Source organism: Mauremys mutica, chromosome 2, assembly GCF_020497125.1.
Source record: "Mauremys mutica isolate MM-2020 ecotype Southern chromosome 2, ASM2049712v1, whole genome shotgun sequence".
Taxonomy (NCBI): Eukaryota; Metazoa; Chordata; order Testudines; family Geoemydidae; genus Mauremys; species Mauremys mutica.
Genome location: NC_059073.1, coordinates 79,803,467 through 79,824,220, shown reverse-complemented (window position 1 = coordinate 79,824,220; position 20,754 = coordinate 79,803,467). Strand labels below are relative to the sequence as shown.

At 39.9% G+C, this 20,754-nt stretch overlaps 1 long non-coding RNA gene across 1 annotated transcript; it reads right to left on the bottom strand.

Moving 5' to 3' along the window:
• Positions 1-6,295: 6,295 nt before the first annotated feature.
• LOC123363038 lies at positions 6,296-20,522 on the bottom strand. The gene is made up of 3 exons (XR_006576685.1): positions 20,311-20,522; positions 6,943-7,120; positions 6,296-6,428 (listed from the first exon to the last, which is right to left on the bottom strand). It is a non-coding gene; the product is annotated as an uncharacterized LOC123363038 (long non-coding RNA).
• Between the last annotated feature and the right edge of the window lie 232 nt (positions 20,523-20,754).

Genomic DNA, 20,754 nt, shown 5'->3' with positions numbered 1-20,754 from the left:
GAGCTTAAGAATGTAAGTAAGCAGACAAGAGAGATAACTTTTTGACTCTGAAGATCACCAGAATGCACATCAAAAAGTGAATAGTGCCATTTAAATAGATACCAGGGCCCCATTTGGATGAAATACCCTTTGTCTCTTATTTTTATTTTCTTTCTTTGCTGTTCTGTTGCCCAAATGCTTTGTTTCACTGTTTGCTGCAGTAAATACACAGAGCAGAATCAACAGCAATTTGATGCTTTAACTTCTGCTCTGTAAATTTCATGCTCTCTACAGGACAATGACTAAAGTTGACAAATATTTTCTAAGTTGTCACATACAATCACACAGCTTCTTATGCTGATTTTATTTTTGTCCGAGAACTGTGGCAACAGATGTTAATGTGGTATAAATGAACACATCAATTTTCTCGCACCTGTGCTGACAAGTGTTAGAGAAGTTTGCTTGAGTTCGACATGCTAGCTGACCTCTCCCTGTCTCTCTCCGTTACATCAAGTTACTGTACTTCCCTATCAAGGTTTCTGTATCTTATTCTGCTGTAAAATATGGTCTGTTTCTTAGAGATGAAAAATCTTTTATGCTTGGCTCACTAGTGAAACAATGGTCCAAGTTCTGTACCTCTGAGGATTAACAAACAAACACACCCATTCCTTCTTTCCAAGGGCAAAAAAGAGACCATGGGCATCCATTAAAGGTATGGAAGTTCTTGTCTCTTTTGATTTGTCAGAAGGGATTCTTGTTTCTTTCTTTTTTTTCGCCATCACAGTTACCTTAATTATTACTTACATGGAAGCTATCTGTAAGCAAAGGCCCAGTTAATGCTATTGAAGCATCAGCTTCACAATTAGTATGTTAACTAAACCACCAGACAATGTTTAAAATTATGTTTGCAGATTTTGTCTGGTGTATGAGCACTGCTGAATATGGCTAGCAAGAAAACAAGAACTCCATTTTGCCAAATATGTTGAGGTTTTGACATTTGTTTTTATTCCACATAGGAATACAAACAAGATCTTGCAAAACTTTTAGTGAAAAACAAAAATACACCTATATGAAAGACCAAGCACATGCTCTCTCCACCCCAGAATAATCCGTTAGGGGACTCACCTGGGACATAGGAGACCTAGGTTCAAATCCCTGTTCTGACTCAGCCCAGATGAGTTGCCCTTAGCACTGGACTTTTGGCTACTCTGGGGCAGATCTCTCTTACTATTCCATTGGGGCCTAAGAAAGCTTCCTCATGAAAATGGAATCAAAATTGTCATTTCCACAAAAGGTTTTGAGGAATTTGCTTTTTTCTGGCCAAAAATCAACAATATTTTGTTGAAAAATTCCCAGCCAGCTCTACTCCTGAATACACCATGACACTTTTAGCATAATGAACTCCTTTAAAAAAAATCCTAGTTTTGTGCAAGGTCATATTAACTTAAATCCCACTAGCTGAACAGTGAAGTGCGGAAAAAACAGATTTCATTGCTTTGTCCCACAGTCTGAAGCTGAACATTTTGTTTGTTTCAATGTGCAATTGTAATTCTTTTAAACACAGGAAACAGAAATTGCTTATGATAACAGCATGGGATTCAAATGGATTCTCAGACCCTGTGGAAGTGTGGGGAAGTACCATAACACTCTCATTGACTTTAATAGCTGACCCAACTTCAGTCTGGGACTCACTTCATTCGGCCTGTTCTGTGGTTACCATGTCCCAAACCGGTTGCTGCGTTCCTTGAAACCCCAACTCCAGAAATCAGTGCTTTTCAGGAACTATGTCACAGACTTTGCAGTAGAACTCATCAGACCATTTTCATTGAAATTTTAAATGTTACAAAAACTCAGTAAGCTGACTGAAAAACAAACAAAAATAATATTGTGAATTATTTTTAAAAGAGCAAAAAGTTTGTAGAAATTTTGAAAAATTTAAAATTGTCATTTAGCTTTATTTATTAGAAGATCATTGAAACTGCAATCTCACTTCCAGAGTTAGTGTTTTGAAAGGCATCACAAATATGCATTACTCACAGCAGGTTAGCATTAGCAGTAGCACTAACAATGGGATATTCATCTGTTCCCTAGGCTTATTAACAGGGTGTTTAGCAGTACAGTATTTTTTTCCTCATGCTGTTTGACAAATCTATATTTTTAGCAATAAGAACAAATTTTCTTTTAAATAAATGCTGTATATATTGTATTCCTAAGAATAGACCATCATTTATTTGATTTAGTACTGACATTTTGGGAAGATTCAAGAGGCAATTACAATAACAAAGTAAGCAACAGAAACATGGTATGTGCTGAGTTACATGTACAACAGTAGTACAATGTAATCTGTGAGCGATACTGGTATGGCCCCTGCGATAGAGGGCTGGGCAACAGAAGCTGAACCAGCCCTCTCATCACTGCAATGCCAGTTAGTAATAGATGAGATCATCATCAGGCTGGAGAGAGCTAGAAAGCTAATTAACCCATTAGCCCAGAAAGTAGAAAAGGCCCAGGAAGGAAGTGCCAGAGGAAGAAAGGGTGGGAGCCCTGGGACCCCATAGTTAGCTCCAAGATAGATCACCTACCTTTCCTATCCTTGACCTAGGGGACTGAGGCAGTTGTAAATATGGTGCTGGACAATGCTGCAAAGGTGGTGGTGGGGGAATGCTGTAAACAAGCTTCACATGGTATTTATAAGTAGAGTCTCCTAGTGGTCTGTGTGTGCAGAAGAATACAGGAGTGTGCCCTGTTACAGCCCCAATTACCATAATATCTGAGAACCTCACAATCTTCAATGTATTTATTCTCACAGCACCCCTGAGGTAGAAAAAATATTATTTCCATAGGGATCGGGGGCACAGAGAGACTTAGTCATACAAGAAAGAGCAAGGAATTGAACTTGTGTCTTTGAGGTGCTAGGTTTGCACCCATGCCACTGGAACATCCTTCCTCCTCAGTGTTTAAGGCTTAAGGGAGCCGTAATTTTAAGGATCTTTGCAGTCTAGTATATGCGTAGTTTTTGATACTTTGAGTGTCCCCTTAGGTAAGGAGAATCTATTTCTACTCAACCTCTAGGGTCTTGTTCTCCATTGCCCTCCACATTCAATAGTCATTTATACCAGTGCAAAATGCATGGAAAATAGATGTAAATTGCTACCATTCTGCCTTGGCAATGTTTTGCATCAATTTTTCACTAACATTGCACTGATGTAAATGATTACACAACAAGCCATTTAATGAAGAATCAGGCCCTGCATTTAAGATACTTACATGTCTGTGCAATTAGCATACATACAGCAGCTACTTTCTTTCATCACTGAAGTGTTACACTTAGGAGGCTGTATGTATCTGCTGAGTCAATAAGCTTATTCTAGGATGTCCTTTATATTAGAGGTCTGAACTGTCATAGATTCTTAACACTACAAATTGTTAAAGTAACTGGGGCATTGCCTATTATACTGGGGAAACAAGCACTTAGAGCGTAAGAATGGCTAATATAATGACCCTGAGAAAATGCTCCCACTGAAGTCCGTGGGAGGAGGGAGTTTGCCAGTAACTTCACTGATAGCTGAATAGGAACCCAAATAAGTAACTGTACTCAATGAGGTCAGAACTGCAAACATTTTCTCTTACAGTGCATAAGGCTTTCAATTATAATTGGAAAAATGTAAAGGTAATATATTTTACCTCCTTTGTGCTGACGTGGCTCTCAGCTCAGATGCCAGCAGTGACCTTGTTTGCCTTTGGAAAGCTATGACTTCTAAATATTGTGACATTAGCTAGTTCTATTATTTTTAGAGTGAGCCAAAACAATGGAAACACCCACCAAAAATCGTGGAGTTTTGTTTCCTTTTTATGTCAAAGCACATTCGCCAAGTCAATGGGGTTTCACCAGGGTATCTTAGAGAAGAAATTGGCCCACTCTCTATATTTTTCCCCAAGGGAGACATAGGCAGTTAGACAGATGGAAATGTGAGCTGTATTAGCCAGAAATATACTGTTATGCACAGTCCTGTAGGCAGGATGAAGACCAAATATGAATGAATGCTGATTTCAGTGAAGTCAATGGAGCTATGCCAATTTATACCATTTGAGGGTCTTGTCCATATTGTTCCTATCCACAAAACATTAATTTGCATGATATTCCTTTTCCACATGGTCACAGACACGGTTTATGTGATTAAAAGTTTATATAGATGTAATCAATAGTAATAATAGCCTCTTAACCTATGCAAAGGTGAAAAACGTCAGACCTAGTTCATTCGTTCATACAAGAAATACAAAAAAAAATGTTTCTGCATGTACGTCTTTTAAAAAGTTTCCATATATGTATTGCCTTTGCATAACTGGTGCATTTCAGATTTATTCACTGAACAGGCTAATTCAATAGACAAGTTGTCATTAAATTTCACTAGGTGGAGGTATGCTAGATTTGTATGCTTTTAATGGGTACGATTCTTCATCAGCCTTCATTGTAAAGGATTTCATGGCACACACCAATGCAAGAAATATAGGTCAACAAATGGACTGCCTACTCTACACTACATAAGCCCACATTTGATCTGAGTGATGTGAATAGTCCCTGACTATAGTATTAAAATATGGAACTTAGATTTTTAATTTAGAAAATTTTCAATGTGTCTATAGTTCAAATTACTGATCTCATTCATACAAATGTAAATCAGGTGTAATTCCGCTGAAATGTCTACATTTACATTGTTGTAGAAACAGTGTGAGAACAGAATCAGATCCATTCTCTTTAGTGTATTAATCTTTTCTTAGCGAGTACTATATAAAAAGGGCCACATTTATATCTGCCTGTAGTGGGTGCAATTCTACTGAAACCAAAAGTGGTAGGGTCACCTGATGAAAAAAACAGCTTGTGTCAAAATCACGCTTTTCCTGAATTGAGATTTTTTTTCTGTATTGTGAAGTGGAGTAAATTGCTTGTTAACCAGACACTCCATCATATTTCATCTAATTTCATTTTGTTCAAAGGCTCAATGGTTCATTCACCAAGTTGGTTCAGAGCCCACTGAGGAATTATACGTGCATTCTCTGCCACCGTGCTGCTGGTCTAGTATAAGGGGAAAACCTGGTACTGTTGAGAAATTCAAATGGCAGCTGGACACGATGCATAACTTTAAAAAAATAAATATAAGTTTTATGGTTGAGCTCAACATGCAGCTTGTGTGATTTCATTTTGCCATGTGGATGCCATACATTGCTTGGTCTTTTGTGATCAGATTTAAAAGCTGAGGAGAGATTCATCTGTATTCACCTGAACTTGCAAAGGGGGATATTGCTTGCTTTGCCATTTATGCCTTCCTTTCATGTTTTCCATGAACATACCTTTGCTTATGACTGAAGAAGGTGAGAGTGCGCATGCAAGATGTGTGTAAAAATGATTATGAAACATTATCTGTTTCAATGGAGGCAAATAGTGATCACTATACTGCACATTACACCCTTTATGTTGGAACTTTCCCATTTCAATAGACACAGATGGCTGTTCACATCCCTCTTCATTTCTCAAAACCTATTCTTAAGCGACTCAACACTGAAAAATTGGAGTGGGCATTCTACTTTGACACAGACTTTGTGGCAAAGTCTGGAGGAATTCTAAACACCGAAAGAAATCAATTTTAAGATCTCAACTTTATTGCAATAAGAGTTACCAGAACTAGGTCCATAATTTTACTCATGCTGACTATTCTGTCCCTTTGCCTACGAGATTGTATATGCTACCCTCCGTGTTCTGATGGTCTTGCTCAGTTAGGTGTAGACATTTTCTGTTCGCTTACACACACCATTTGTGAGAAGGGTGCTTGTCAATCACGAGCCGGCAAGCTGTATCGTTTTAGCCTAATGATTGCATGACTCAGTGGTTATAAAGCTTCACGCATTTAAGAATAAATTTCAGCCAGCTCCTTGGTGATCTTCCTGGGAAACATTCTGATCTTGTTCTGTCATTCTTCATCAATCTTACACAAATGAGCAGACCTGTCATGCTATGAACCTCTTGTGAAAGTGCCTTCCCTTTGCCTGGTATGAGAGCTGGCTGGAATAGGGCTGTTACCACCCTCCACTGACTCTCCCATAGAGTTATAAGAATGTACCAGAAGTGAACTTGCAGAGAGGATTGCCCAGTTGCTTGAGACATTATCCATGTGCTGCTTCTATACAGAGTTTATATGCTATGGAGTGCATCTAAATCCCAGTGGCGGGATATACATCATCCAACTGGATCTCCATTTTGAACAATGCTCTTTCAAGGCCCTATGGAGGACCTAGCTGTAATCTGATTGGTCACTGAAATATGCTTCCTCCTACTATAAGGATATTCCCTGATTTCCCCAAGTGCCATGGGCAACTCCACTTGAGCAAAGGCATGATCTTGAACTGCATGCTCACACTCATCCTGCTTTTTGGCCAACATGGATCTATTGACACTAGAGGAGAGACACAAATTTGAGACCTTTACAGAAATACAGTGAAAGGACAGGGCAATGCTAATTCGGTAAATATAGTTATAATCTCATTTGTGGCTTTAGTGGCTACGGTTTTGGTAGCAGGCTAAATATATTAGTGTACATCTCTGACACACTCTACATCAACAAATCATTTAAAAAAAATGTCAGAGGCCAGACTGTGCCTATCCCAACAGTGCAAAGGAGGGAGAGCTCACAAGGAGACTCTGTGCATTGTGCTTGACAAGGATGACCTCCTGTAATTTCCTTTGAGAGAAGTGCATCTCCTCACTGTCCCTCATGCAAACTAGCTAAGTGCCACAGTGATGCCTCAGATGTTTATCACTTATCCAGTGTTCTTCTGACTACTTTAAAATTGCGATGTTCTGTTGGATAACACTTCAAAAGTCTGTTCTGTTCAGGTTCTTATATGGTGCATATCACTATGTTATCTGAGTATTAGAAGTTCATTCAGTGTTGAGACTGGTATACTTACCCCTTGCCTCTTCAGTGAGCTTTTGCTAAATGTTAGGCAGGTAGTTTCCTTTTCCTCTCTTGGGGTTGTGGCTGGTCTCATCTGTCTTCTGCCTGGACTCTTCTGCCTCTTGCTTAGCTTGGTCTCTTAAGTTTCACTTCCAATTTATTTCTGTGTCGCTCTAACTCCCCAGTGCTGTCTGAGAACATGAAAAGGTGATACAGTACCATTAGTGCATTAACATACAATAATACTGAACCTATAGTATCAAAGTAATCCTCATGGATTGATTGATGTCTTTGTAGTTAGGAGGGAGGGAATAGCAGGATAAAGCAGTACAGCGCTCCTCCAGCAGGAAGCAGAGTAGGACCCTTTACCACCCACACAGGAACTAGCTCAACTGCTGCACTTCCTAGGTCTGGGATCTTTGAGGTCCTGACACAGACAACTCCTCACTGTCTCTTCCTATCCATCTCAGTAGGAAGCAGAGTGGGGGCCTCTCTTCAACTGCCATTCAAATTCCAAAATATGCCTTAGGTAATTCCACCTCACCAAAAGCCACGTAATAGGACACTTAATGATTCACTGACAGCTCACTAACACTAGCCATTAATATTTTTAATTGAAGTATCCACACCTTTCTGATTGCTCCATGAATCTCCATGGCTCTTTGATGATGTGACAGAAGCAGCACAAAGGAACAAAAATCAAGTGTTACTGGTAGCAGAAAGCATGGGCAAATTCAAGAAGACATAAGGAATCCTTGAAAGCCTACACCAAGGCTGTTGTAGAAACCAGGAAATCCTTTTGCCTCCACTGTAGCAGCTGCTAGATTATGCCCCAGCTGAACTGTTCAGCACCATGAATTGTGCTGACAATCCAGTATGACTCCTTTCAACTTCAAAGACCAGAACTATTACCCTACTTCTCAGAGAATATCACTTGCATTGGAGATGACTTCTCAGGTCATTGGGATCAGACAATGAACACAGACATGACTATATTATTCCTATCTAGTGATATATCTACTTACCTTGGTATTTATATGGTTTTCATCAAGGTAGCATGCTGCATATCACTGACTAAGGCTTTTTCAAGACAGGAGAGAGGTAGTAGCACAAATTAGCCAGGAGAAATTACAGAAATGATATCCTCTTCCTTGATTTGAAGAAAAGCATCAGCCATTTCTGACTCAGACTTACATTTTGGGATTTGTATTATATCCCTGTTTAATGCTCGAAGCACAGGTGGAAGCCATTGGCAAGCTTGCTGTTGTCCATAGGTATCTTTCAGATGTACATCTCACTATAGGGCACGTGTTGTACAAAATTCCCTTAATTCCCCATAACACAGAAAACTATGTTTTCTCATCAGGACATGGATAAGTTGATAAATATTTTGTGGGGTTTGGATGTATAATTTGTCAGCTTCATATGAGCATCACTCATACCCACTAAAACAGTAAACATTATGGCTATCCATTCCAGCAGTCCTAATGCAGATAATCCTCGCATTGCTCCCAGTGGAAGTTTTGACTTCATAAGGAGAACATTGATGGGATAACAAACAGGGGTTGTCAGAATTAAACTTAGATAACGTGAATCAAGTTCCAAAATGAGGAGTGATAGTAAGAGACACAAATTTATAGCCAAAGTTTGCAGATAAGTAGATGGTGTTGCATGGCATGTGATGCAATGAAGCATTCAAAGCCATTAGGCAGTGAATCACAGCAAAAACACATATTATGTGTATGCTGCTTCATAACAATGAACTTTAGAGGAAAACGTTCAGCCATTCATTTCCATTTGTACTGTCTCATTGTTTTCTTGTACTCTGCCATTTGGCTGCATCCATCTATTGTCTTTTTGGAGCATGGACCATCTTTTTGTTGTACAGCACCTAGCACAATGATGACCTGGGGCTCCTAGGCACTACAAATTATAATAACAACATTGAGCCAAGTACATGACACAACATCCAGTGAGTGGATCAATACCTTTTTATGAAATCTTCCCTGCACTATAATAACATTTGATGTCCATAGAGATTACACCAAAACCAACATGTCATTTTATACGGGCATGCAAACATTACAGCATGCAGAATTGGAAATGTTAGTTCTACCTCAGGCCAATCATAGACTGGCATGACCCACTGTAGCACAAACAAGTAATATACGCCTCTGGAATTGGTTTATGAGAGTTCATTTCAGAACTGTATACGAGAGCTAAAGTGAATTTGGCTGCAATTGTCCAAGCAAAAAATAGGTTACAGATATTGCAACGTCTATACTCTTACATTTTTTTTAAAAAAGGAAAAACTATTACGTTTCTTCCCAGTATGTACTATTTTTAGCATTTACACAAATCCTAATAAAAGCTCTATTTTCCTATATGCGGATGACTTTACAGATGATCATTAGTGCTTAGTGACGATTTATGGGATGGGACGTGTCAATCCAATCAGCGAGTGACTTTTTTGGTGTGCTTTCGGGGCTGTCCATGAAGTGCTGCCTGTGTCACTGGATTTAAAAAGCAGAGCAGCTTCAGGAGTTTTTATCTCTACATGACTGCTGGCTAGGGATTTGAACAGAAAAGAAAACTACAAGAGGAAATTGGTTTGGACAAGAAGAGCTTCTGTACATAATTCTTATTAATTTGAAGATGAAATGCAGTCTCGTAGAAACAAAAAGATAGTGTGTGATGGCTTATTCAATATGGTTATTGCTACAGGATTCAGCCTCATTTCTTGAGGATTAGAACTGACTGGCCTGCACTGCCTATTTATTGGCAATGGAATTACTAGAATTTAGTCATGCCACTACCTCTCTTTTCTTGGAAATGAAGTGAGCAAAGGAAATAGAGGAAAGCAATGATGGACTTGCACAGAAAGCTCTATCTGGTTTCCAGTCTACAAATCAGCTATAAGACAACCATCGGGGAAAACCGATTTATGCTTACTAAATCCTTACTTTGCTTTTGAACAGTCTTGCAGTGAGGAAAACTTAATCTGATGCTAGAGGAAGCACTTGTCACAGAGGTTGATATTTGCATTTAGACTGGGAGGTTTGTTCCAAAATTTAGACAGGAACTTGAGTACATGCTAAATCAGCCAAAGTAGAAATTTGAGCAATGAGTTGAGGGAGGTGTTCATGAGGGGATTTCTTCTCTACCCCTTCTCAGCTAAGTAATTTCTCAGTGTGGATCTGACTCCCTATACTGGTGAAGGCAGGTTTAAGAACCCATGCAGGAAGAGGGGATAAAGGCTCATGACAAAGTTTTAAGGCAGAGGAGAGCAGTATATTACCATGTCATAGGGTTGTCTTTGCCCTACATGCTGGCTCTTGATTTTATTGGCTCAGCTACTCAATATCTCCTTCAGTCGCCAGTGTGTCACGCTTTACAGAAACCTTGACATAACACTGGTTCTGAAAATCAATAAGACCAATGCTATTCAGAAAACATCCTGAAAGGAGGGACATTCCTGGTGTTCAAGGGGACATGGTTTTACTCAAATGAAGAACTCCTTTCTCACACACCGTACATTATTTTGAGTGCCCAAGGCACAGAATACTTTCAACATGTCATCGTTTTGGCTGAGCACATATTGTTTAAGGAACAAACAAATTGTCTTCCTACTTGGTATTCAGTTCATATTGTTACAGCTATGAAGATGCTCCAAAATGCATTTCTACAGCCAGTCCTGAAAAACTCAGATTCATGCAGGCTATTCATATCTGGATTCAAAAATGAAGCACAACCTTAATGGCTTATCCTCTATGAACTGTACTTAGCCACATGGTTCATTGTTAGCTGACTCTGAGTGCAAGTAATTACACACCAAATGCAAAGAAGATCACAGCAGTGAAAATCATAGCATAGCAGTGAGAACCAATGCATCATAGCATTGAGAAACCTCTTATTCAATCTGGCAAACATCTGGCTTTAAATGTGGATGCTCACTTAGACTTTTAATAAGAAAAGCAGCAGAGTAGTACTAATCCAGAGTAGTACATCGATTTATTGTCATAGTCTTTTTCTTACAAAGTGTATAACAAAATACCTTCAGAGTAGTAATAGAGATATAAAGTTAACATTTAAAAAATGAAAGCAGGAGAAAGAAATAAGAGTACTAAAAGATCTGTTTTGAGATTACATGTAATAAGACACAGAGGAGATTCAGGAAGGCTACACCAGGTGGCTGAAGATGCAGAGAAGGGGACTGTGCTTTTGTGTGTTTTTGGCTTCATCGGCTTGTGAGTAGCTTGTTGGTTAGTTTTTGTCTGGTAGCTTGTTGCTTGTTTGGCTTGTAGCTTGTTGCTTCTTTTTTAAAAATTATTTATTTTGATCGGCTCCTGGCACGCAGGGGTAAGGGGGTGGGCAAGCAGGGGCAAGGGGCGGGGAGAGTCAGGGGTGCACAGCAGGCCCACCACAGTCCCAGACTGCACGCCTGGGGGATCTAGTCACATAGAGTTTTGGGGGTCTTACAGATTGGCTTGTTTTGGCCTTGTTTTGAAATGGTATTAGCTTGATTTTTGGCTTAGTGTGAAAGTCGGGGTGGTTATTTACCGTGTGAAAGTTGGCAGCTGTGGGACTGTGTGTGAACCCAAAACCAGTGGCATACATGCGTATGACCGTCCATGGCTGGCCATCCAACATAAATTGTATTTGGTCTATAAATTGTAGTGAGTTTACTGTTATGTTATGAAAGATGAAATATCAGCCACTTTAGTGATAAGAGGGATGTTTACTTATGCATTCCCAGGAGGGAGGTAAAAGCTTTCACAAGGTACAAGGTGTAAAAAGGAACTATTACAGTAAAATATTATGGTTTCTAATAACTGAATTTTAAGTGACAGGTGGGTGTGTATAGTTTAAAAGTGTATTTAAAAAAATAGCTCTGGAAACAATATTTAAGAGGTAAATTGCACATTGGGAAGGAATTACACATGAATGTAATTAAATATGTAGTAATTTAGTAACTGCCTTTAACAGAGACTCATTGGCCCTGGATGCAATTTATTGAAGTTAGGTCCATCAATGGCTATTAGACAAGGTGGTCAAGGATGGAAATGGGGTGACCCTAAATCTCTGATTGGCAGAAGCCAGGAGCGGAAGACATGAATGGATCACTCCAATTGTCCTATTCTGTACATTTCTCCTGAAGCTCTGGTCCTGGCCACCATCGGAGACAGGATACTGAACTAGATGGACCATTGGTTTGACCCAGCATGGCAGTTTCTGTGGTTTATTATGAGGATTTGGGATTGTCCCAACTGAAGTTAATATGGACTGTTATGCATTAACATCACTAACCTTGTAGAGAATAATGGTGCCACAAACTGTAATTTAAAGGGATTACAAAGAAAAAACCTTGCCAGACAAAATTGATTGTTTTATTTGATAGATGACCAAAATTAGTAGATGAGAGAGGTAAAGCTAGGGGAGGGAGAGGGACATGTCTGATGGATTATATACCTGATGGAAAAATACACGAGTTTGGAATATTTTTTCATTTTGAAATGAAAACAAAAATTTCAACATTTCCCATGAAACAAAATTCGGGTAAAAAAATTGGGGTTGGTTGAATGGTTTCATTTTGATGAAATCAAAGTGTTTCATTCCATTTTTGATATTCTTTCATTTTTTTTAATATAAGTTAAAAGAAATTTCAAAATGAAGTTATTTTGAAATGAAAAATAAAAATACCCCCGTTGTGAAAATGGTGAGTAGAAACACTTCAACATTATTGCAGTGCTTCCTGTCAAGGTGTGGGAGAGTGTTTCAAAAATAATTTTTGCCAAAATTTATATTTTTTGGCAAAATAATTTGCTTTTGACTAACTAGCCTTTTCTGACAGAAAAACATTCAATTGAAAGCTTTCCAAACATCTCTACAGAGAAACACAGTAAATGTAATATATCAGATAAGGTAATTGAGACTGCCACAAAACCCTTACTTTAAACATTAATTCAAGTCAATTTGACTATAGACAAAGCGCAAAGTATTGAGCTGTACTACAGCAATCAAGTGTTATTTGTCATTAGTTATCTAGAAAAAAACAGTAAACATCAAATAAATTACATTTGTGGATGATCCTGAGGCTGTGATTGTGTGAACGTTATGTCTGTTTTTTACTGTTCTCCCTGGAGATATTTATCAGTGATATCTCACAACCTAGTTTCTCTTTATCTCATACCGTGAAAGAACACTGTGGCTAAAATACCTCTGACCATCTGTGAATTTTCACCATATTGACCTAATTTGACTTATAGCGTCAATAATTTTCTCTTTAGAATTCTGTATCTTCTATTATTTGGTTATCTCACAACTGATACGATTCACGACACAAAAGCTGTATTCACTGTAATCTGAGCCCCTAGTTACCAGTTACTCCCTAAATTTGAACTGAGATTTGATAATATGGTACATAACTAAGATTTATTAATACTACGTGCACTGGGTATACAGTGTACATAGCTCGGACTACCCTCCAAAAGTCCTGTCCCCACATATGCTGCACGCAGTTTAGATTTGGAGAAATAACTTCTCAGAGAGGGAAGAAGTTTTTGGTTTCTTTGATTCAGAAATCTGGGGGGGATTATTCACGGGACACTATACTTTCTTTTTATTATCTATTTTATTGTCATTAAACTCCATGTACTTTATTGGTGACAAGAAAAAGCGGACGATAAGGTTGGTTTGTCTTTTTATCTATTTTAATTATTTATCTTGTGAGTGAACAGCTCATTCAGATGGAGGGAAACATTTGAAAGTTGGGAGGAAAGGTGGGAATCAGGATGGGGGAATGGTGAGAGAGTCTGGATTGTGGAGGTCAGGGGAAGAAAGAGAATTTGAGGTTTTTAACTTAAACAAAATGAAACAAAGAGGTAACTAATAAAATATTATCTTTTCATTACCCTGATCACTTTACTTCTATGATATAGACCTTTCCCTCACCCCATTATTTATTTATGTTAGGTACTTATACGGACCCTATTACCATGGTACCTGAGCACCTCACAATCTCTAATATATTTATACTAACAACGCTCTTGTGAAGTAGGGAATATCTTTGTCTTTTTGATCATTTACTTGACTTTGGTTGATTTAGCACCTCACCACATTTTGATTAAAAACCTAGAATGAGAGCTATAACATGGCACACATTAAATGAATTAAAAGCTAGCTAGCTGATAGGTCTCAAAATTTAATTGTAAAAGGGGAATCTTCATTGAACAGTCATTATTTATCACTCCCCCAATAGAAATATAAAGAGGACAAGTCACTGATAGAAAGCAATCTGGATTGCTTACTAAACTGAGCACAAGCAAACAATATATATATATATATATTAATGCAGCTAAATGTAAATGTATACATTTAGGAATGAAGACTGTATGCCATACTTACCAGATGGGTGACTATATCTTGGAAAGCAGTGACTATGAAAAATATTTGGGGATCATGGTGAATAGCCAGCTGAACGTGAGCTCCCAATGTAACACTGAGGCCAAAAGGGCTAATGCAATCCTTGGATGCATAAACAGGGCAATCTCAAATAGGAGAAGAAAAATTATTTTACCTCTGCATTTGGCAACTGCTGATGGAATACTGTGTCCAGTTCTGGTGTTCACAGTTTAAGAAGGATGTTGGAAAAATTGGAGAGGGTTCAGAGAAGAGCCACAAGAATGATTAAAGGATTGGAAAACATGCCTTTATAATGATAGATCCAAGGAGCTCCATCTTTTTTATCTTAACCAAAACAAGGTGATGGTGGATTCTCCATCACTGACAACTTTTAAAACAAATTTTGATAGTTTTCTAAAATATCTGTTTGAGGGATTATTTTGAGGAAGTTCTATGGCCTGTGTTATACAGGAGGTCAGATTAGATTATCACAATGGCCCCTTCTGTCTTTATAATCTCTGAATCTATGTTAATAGGAGGGAAACTGTGATTATTTCCTGTATATGAAAAGGCCCTAGCATATTTTTTACACTCCCATATTGTAAAGTAATAATAATTAATAATAAAGCTACAGTAGTCTACAGTTATAGAAGACACCAGATACCTTTGAAATTGTTAGAATTACATCTTTTTAACTATTAGTCTTTCTAATGTTGCCAGATGTAAAAGTCCAGTTTCCTAGAAGAAGATATCTAGTATAAATGAAGATTTTCAAACTTGAAGTATTTGTGTCCTAGTAACCACAGATCTTTAAAGATTTATTTTTGGGTAGCCACTGAGATGTGATTCATGAGTTAATGTTTCCACTGTGAAAACATGACATGCAGTCACCCTGAGTTTAGTTTTGGCATACTGCCCCTGATTTCTTCAGGACATGGGCTCCTTGCTGATTTCTTTTTAGAAGTTAAGGCAGTCTACATAACAGGAGCATAGAGGAAAGAGAGCTCATGGTGGCTCTGTCCCTCCTTACGAAAAATAGATTTGCATCTCCCTCTTTCCTCCCCCCACACTTTCTGTCCCAGCAACACCAGGCCTGGGAAAGAGGAGAATTCCTGGAGATGCCCATCCCAGGCCTGGGAAGGGAGAGGAGGATACTACTGTAGCTGCGCTCCCTCAGGCCTGGGAGAGGGGGCTGAAAACCGGTTGTATTAAAAAGGCTTTGTGTCAGGCCCAACAAGGTATACAATGCTAATAAAACCATCGTTGACTTTTACAACACTGAATGGTTAAGCTTGAAGCTGGATTTCATGTCAGGTTACACTGGCTTACTCCCATTGACACAACCACCATTAAAAATGTTTTATTAAAGGTACAAAAACAAAACAAAAACAGCTCAAGCATTTGAAATGGAAAGTATTAAGAAAAGTGTTTCTTTTAACAATATCCCTTATTCTCTTTCTTTTTAGATGTAGAAAGCTTTTATAGGGAAAGGTGACGTGATGCTAATCAGAAATAAGTAAAGAACATGTAAGAGTTCTTTTGATTAACTTGAATGAATTCAAGTCAACAAGGTCTGATGCTATTCACCCCTGGGTGAAGAAGGAATTAGATGAAGAAATCTCAGCACCATTGGCAATAATATTCGCAAACTCGTGGATGATGACGGAGAGGTCGTGGAATACTGGAGAAGGGTTAACATAGTGCCCATCTTTAAAAAGGTGGGAAAGGAACAGCCAGGGAACTACAGGCCAGTCAGCCTGACCTCAATATCTGTGAAGCTATTAGCGCAATGTATAAAACATTCAGGTGGAAAATACCTGGAGGATGAAGGGGTCATCACTAGCAGCCAGCAAGGATTTACTAAGAACAAATCATACCAAACCAGCTTGATTTCCTTCTTTGACAAGGTAACTGGTTTGGTGGATATGGGGAATGTGGTGGACATAATATACCTGGACTCAAAGCTTTTGATGCAGTCCCACGTGACATTCTCATAAGTAAGCTGGAGAAATATGGGCCTGGTGGAAATACCATTAAGTGGATACATAACTGATTAAACAACGGCAAACAAAGAGTAACTATTCATGGAATGATGTCAGATTGGAAGATGGTCTCAAGTGGGGTCCACTGGGATCTGTTCTGGGTCTGCTTTTATTTAACATCTTTATTAATGACCTTGATGAAGGAATAGAGAGCATACTGATCACATTTGCAGGTGACACAATGCTAGGGAGGGTTGCAAACACTTTGGAGGACAGAACTAAAATTCAAAGGGACCTTGATAAATTGGAGAACTGGGCTATAGACAAAACAATGAAATTCAACAAAGACAAACATAAGGTACTACACTTAGGCAAGAAAAACAAATGCACAAATACAGAATAGGGGATAATTGGCTTGGCAGTAGCAGTGCTGAGAAGGATTTGAGAGATGTGGTGGATCACAACCTCAACATGAGTCAGCAATGTGATGCTGTTGCAGAAAAAGCAAATGCAATTTTAGGTTGCATTAATAGAGGCACAGCATGTAAGTCATGGGAAGTGATAGTACCACTCTACTCAGTGCTGGTTAGGCCTCAGTTGGAGTACTGTGCCTGATTTTCTTCACCAATGTATAGAAAGGATGTAGAGAAACTGCGGGGGGGAAGATGTGTATGGGAATGCAAAATGCTCAACCAGCAGGCCAGCACCTGTGTAATAGCTACCATGGTGCCTGGAAATAGAACAGCAACTAAGGTGGGCCCCACAAGCCCTATGGAAATAATGAGAAAGGGAGGCGCTCACTGGGAATCAATGGAGGGGCATGTAAATTGGTGTAAATCCAGAGAAGATGTTTGGATGTGTCCCTCTCCTATGACTGTGGAGGAGCAGGATCCATGGCCTATGGATGGGGTGGACAGTTGGGTGTATGTGTATGAGGTGTTTTGAGGAAATGTACATATTACTGAGGGCACAATTACCCTAGCCCATAACCAAACTAAACACATCTATATGCTGCTATCTGGACTTTGGTGCACAAATGGATCTGTAAATCTTATTGCTCTGAATAATCAAACCGGGGCATACTGCCTGATTCCATACCATGTGATTAAGTTGGTTTGGACAATAACCCATTTCTCTGTGGACATTCAGTGCACTTATAATATGGACAAAAGCATGCAAAACCTGCAGGGGCAACTTGTTGCAACTGCCAGCAACTGGACACATTAAGATCTTGACCCTGTTGAAGGAGGAGAGGCAGTGTTTTGGTCGTGGCTCGGATGTTGGACCATACTGCAGTGGTCAGGACTCAGTGTTGCTGTGGATTATCATAGCAGCTGGCATTTTATTAACTGTATTTGTGTTACGCTGCATATGGAAATGATCAAGGGGGGCACAACCTCCTAGAAAACAGCCACTAATTATAACCTATAAGTAATGTAGTAAGCCCCCCCCCCCCCCCGCCGCAGTGTACTAGACAACCCGGACCCAACCTTCTCGGGCCCACTATAATTGGAATTCTGGAACACTAATTGGAATAGGTGTAGTATGCCCGTATGAGAGAAGGTGCAGGGCACTGTACAACACAAGGGGCAGTGGGACAAATGGAATATCGACACCTTCCACCTTGATGCACGGCCCTATCAGGAAATATGTTGCCATATGTCCTTTGCTTTTCTAGGGATACTTGGGCAGGAGGATCCCAAAAGAAAAAGAAAAAAAAAGGGGGTGGAGAGTTAGGATATCTATATTCAGGCCTGTCTGCAAAGGCCTATACTTTAAGAATGTAGGTGTATTCTTATCACTAAGATAGTTATAGAGGTGTAAAAGAAAGAATCAAAATCATTGTCTGTCTGTGTAAGGGCCTTCTCTTACTGTGACAGTCTAAGGCCCTGTTCTTAGGCTAAGGCCTTCTGCTAAGTAGCAGAGGCAGCCATAAGCGGGGAAGTGTATGGTCACATCCTCACATTCCAAACTAGTCACATTGAAATAAAGTGCTATTGGGCTGTTAGGAATACAATCCTGTCCTGATATTCCTGTCACCTCCAGAGAAAGGGAAGAGCCTAGAAGATGTCAAAGGAAATTGAGTTTGATAGCATCCTGTCTGGCAAGAACTCACTTATCAATAGCTGGGATGTGAAATCCTCATTTCTGTATTGTTTGTCTGTATGATCTCTGTCTGGTACTGTGATTGTTTCTGTCTGCTGTATAAGTACTTATGTTGGGTGTAAACCAATTAAGGTGGTGGGATATAACTGGTTAAATAATCATGTTACAATGTGTTAGGATTGGTTAGTTAAATTTCAGTAAAATGATTGGTTAAGGTATAGCTAAGCAGAACTCAAGTTTTACTATATAGTCTGCAGTCAATCACAGGGATACAGGCAAGGCTCTGTGGTGTCAGAGCTGGGAAGGGGGACACTGAGGAAGGAAACTGGAATCATGGAAACTGGAAGTTCACCCCAATAAACATCAAATTGTTTGCACCTTTCGACTTTGAGTATTGTTGCTCTCTGTTCATGTGAGAAGGACTAGGGAAGTGAGTGGGTGAAGGAATAAGCCCCCTAACAGCTGGATTGCCATCTGTCTTAGATGGTTTAGACTCAACAAATCCTGCATCTGGGCAGGGGGTTAGACTAGATGACCCTTGCAGCCCCTTCTAATCTTATGGTTCTATGAACCCCTTGTTTGGTAGTCTATTAGGCAATATTAAAGATGGTAATAAATGTTCTTTTAGGGAGAAACAGAAGTTAGTTGGCGTGGTCTGGAGCTTTTGTTGTTAAAGTCCAATTCTGTTTCTCTGAAGACAAAACAAGACAAACACACACAAAGGGGAGAGAAAAAAATTGCAAAAACAGAAAATGCAGCTTGTGTCTCTGGTGCTGGCTCTGAGTTGCAGCTTTGCTGCTGGAGAAACATAGGTACAACACACAGTTCAGTGTAGCAATACTCTAACTTGTAGGTGCCTTGCCACCCAGTGGAATCCACAGCCCAGATTTAGGCACCAGGGCCGCCCCGAGGGGAGGGCAAGTGGGGCAAGTTGCCCCAGGCCCCACGAGCCCTGGACCTGCAACGGTTCAGGTCTTCGGCGGCATTTCGACAGTGGGGAGCCCTTCAGTACTGCCAAAGATGCGGAGCGACTGAAGGGCCCCCTGCCACCGAAATGCCACTGAAGACCCAGACCGTTGCCGGGTGAGTACAAGCGCTGCAGCTCCCCTGCTTTGCCCCAGGCTCCCTGAATCCTCTGGGCGGCCCTGTTTGGCATCTAGGGTCCCTCTACAATGCATGGGAAGGGGTAGTCACCTAAGAATGGGATCCACAAAGCCAGGATTTGCAGTATATATTTGCTTGCATATATATACCTTCCCCTGGAAATTTCCACTACATGCATCCAATGAAGTGGGTATTCACCCACAAAAGCTCATGCTCCAAAACGTCTGTTAGTCTATAAGGTGCCACAGGACTCTTTGCTGCTTTTATAGATCCGGACTAACACAGCTACCCCTCTGATACTTGAGGATTTGCAGTGGAGAGCTGCTTGAACTAGCCACTAGGAAATGCTGAAGAGGGACCTAGGCCCCAACTCTCTCAAGGACTTATATCTGCTTGGGATCCACAGCTGCAAACTGGAGTCAGACACCTAAGCCAGTTTTTACCAGAATCACTGTGGAAGAGGACTGTCTTACAGCCTTGTGCCCAGTGGTTAGAAAATTCACCTGGGATGTAATAGACTGAGATTCTCTCCCCTTCCTCTTGATGTGCACTTGCATTTTTCACTGGGTAGCTACAGGACTATAGAGTCATTTTCACAGTCTCTCTCTAGCCCAAAATATATTTAATTAGGTACACAAATTGGAACAGCTTCAATGGGAGAGACTGAGAGAGGCTTTACCAGACTAGCCCAAAGCCCAGTGAAAGGGCACATAGTCGTGAAGTGAAAGATCCAGTTCACAACCCTTCTCCACATCAAGCAGAGGGATAATTAAACCTGGGTTACCTACCTCTCTGGTGAGTGCCCTAACCACTGGACAAAAGGTTAGAAGAGAGTCCTCTTCCTCTTCCATTTTGTGTGGGTTCTGCAGACAAAATAGATAGGAAACCAACTAGCTTGATGGTCCTGCTGGGACTTAGGCATGAGCTGGGCACTTAGACTGAAGCGGCTGGCCACATGCTCACTAGCAGAAATTTAGGTGCCATGGGATATTAGATAGTAACTGAGCAGAGTTTTGGGGGATTTCAGTGATGCATTTGTCTCCAGCTTTTGCTGTTTTTTATAAACAATTTCATGTAACAGACTTATTTGGATTTTTGTAAACTTAGGTAACTTAAAGTGTGGGCCTTCTTACCACAGAACCTCCACCTGCAGCTGTAGAGGTGAACCTGGGGGCACAGAATTGATGTGGGGGCTGGAGGTGAATAATTAATTAATAGGCTGGGGGATGGGC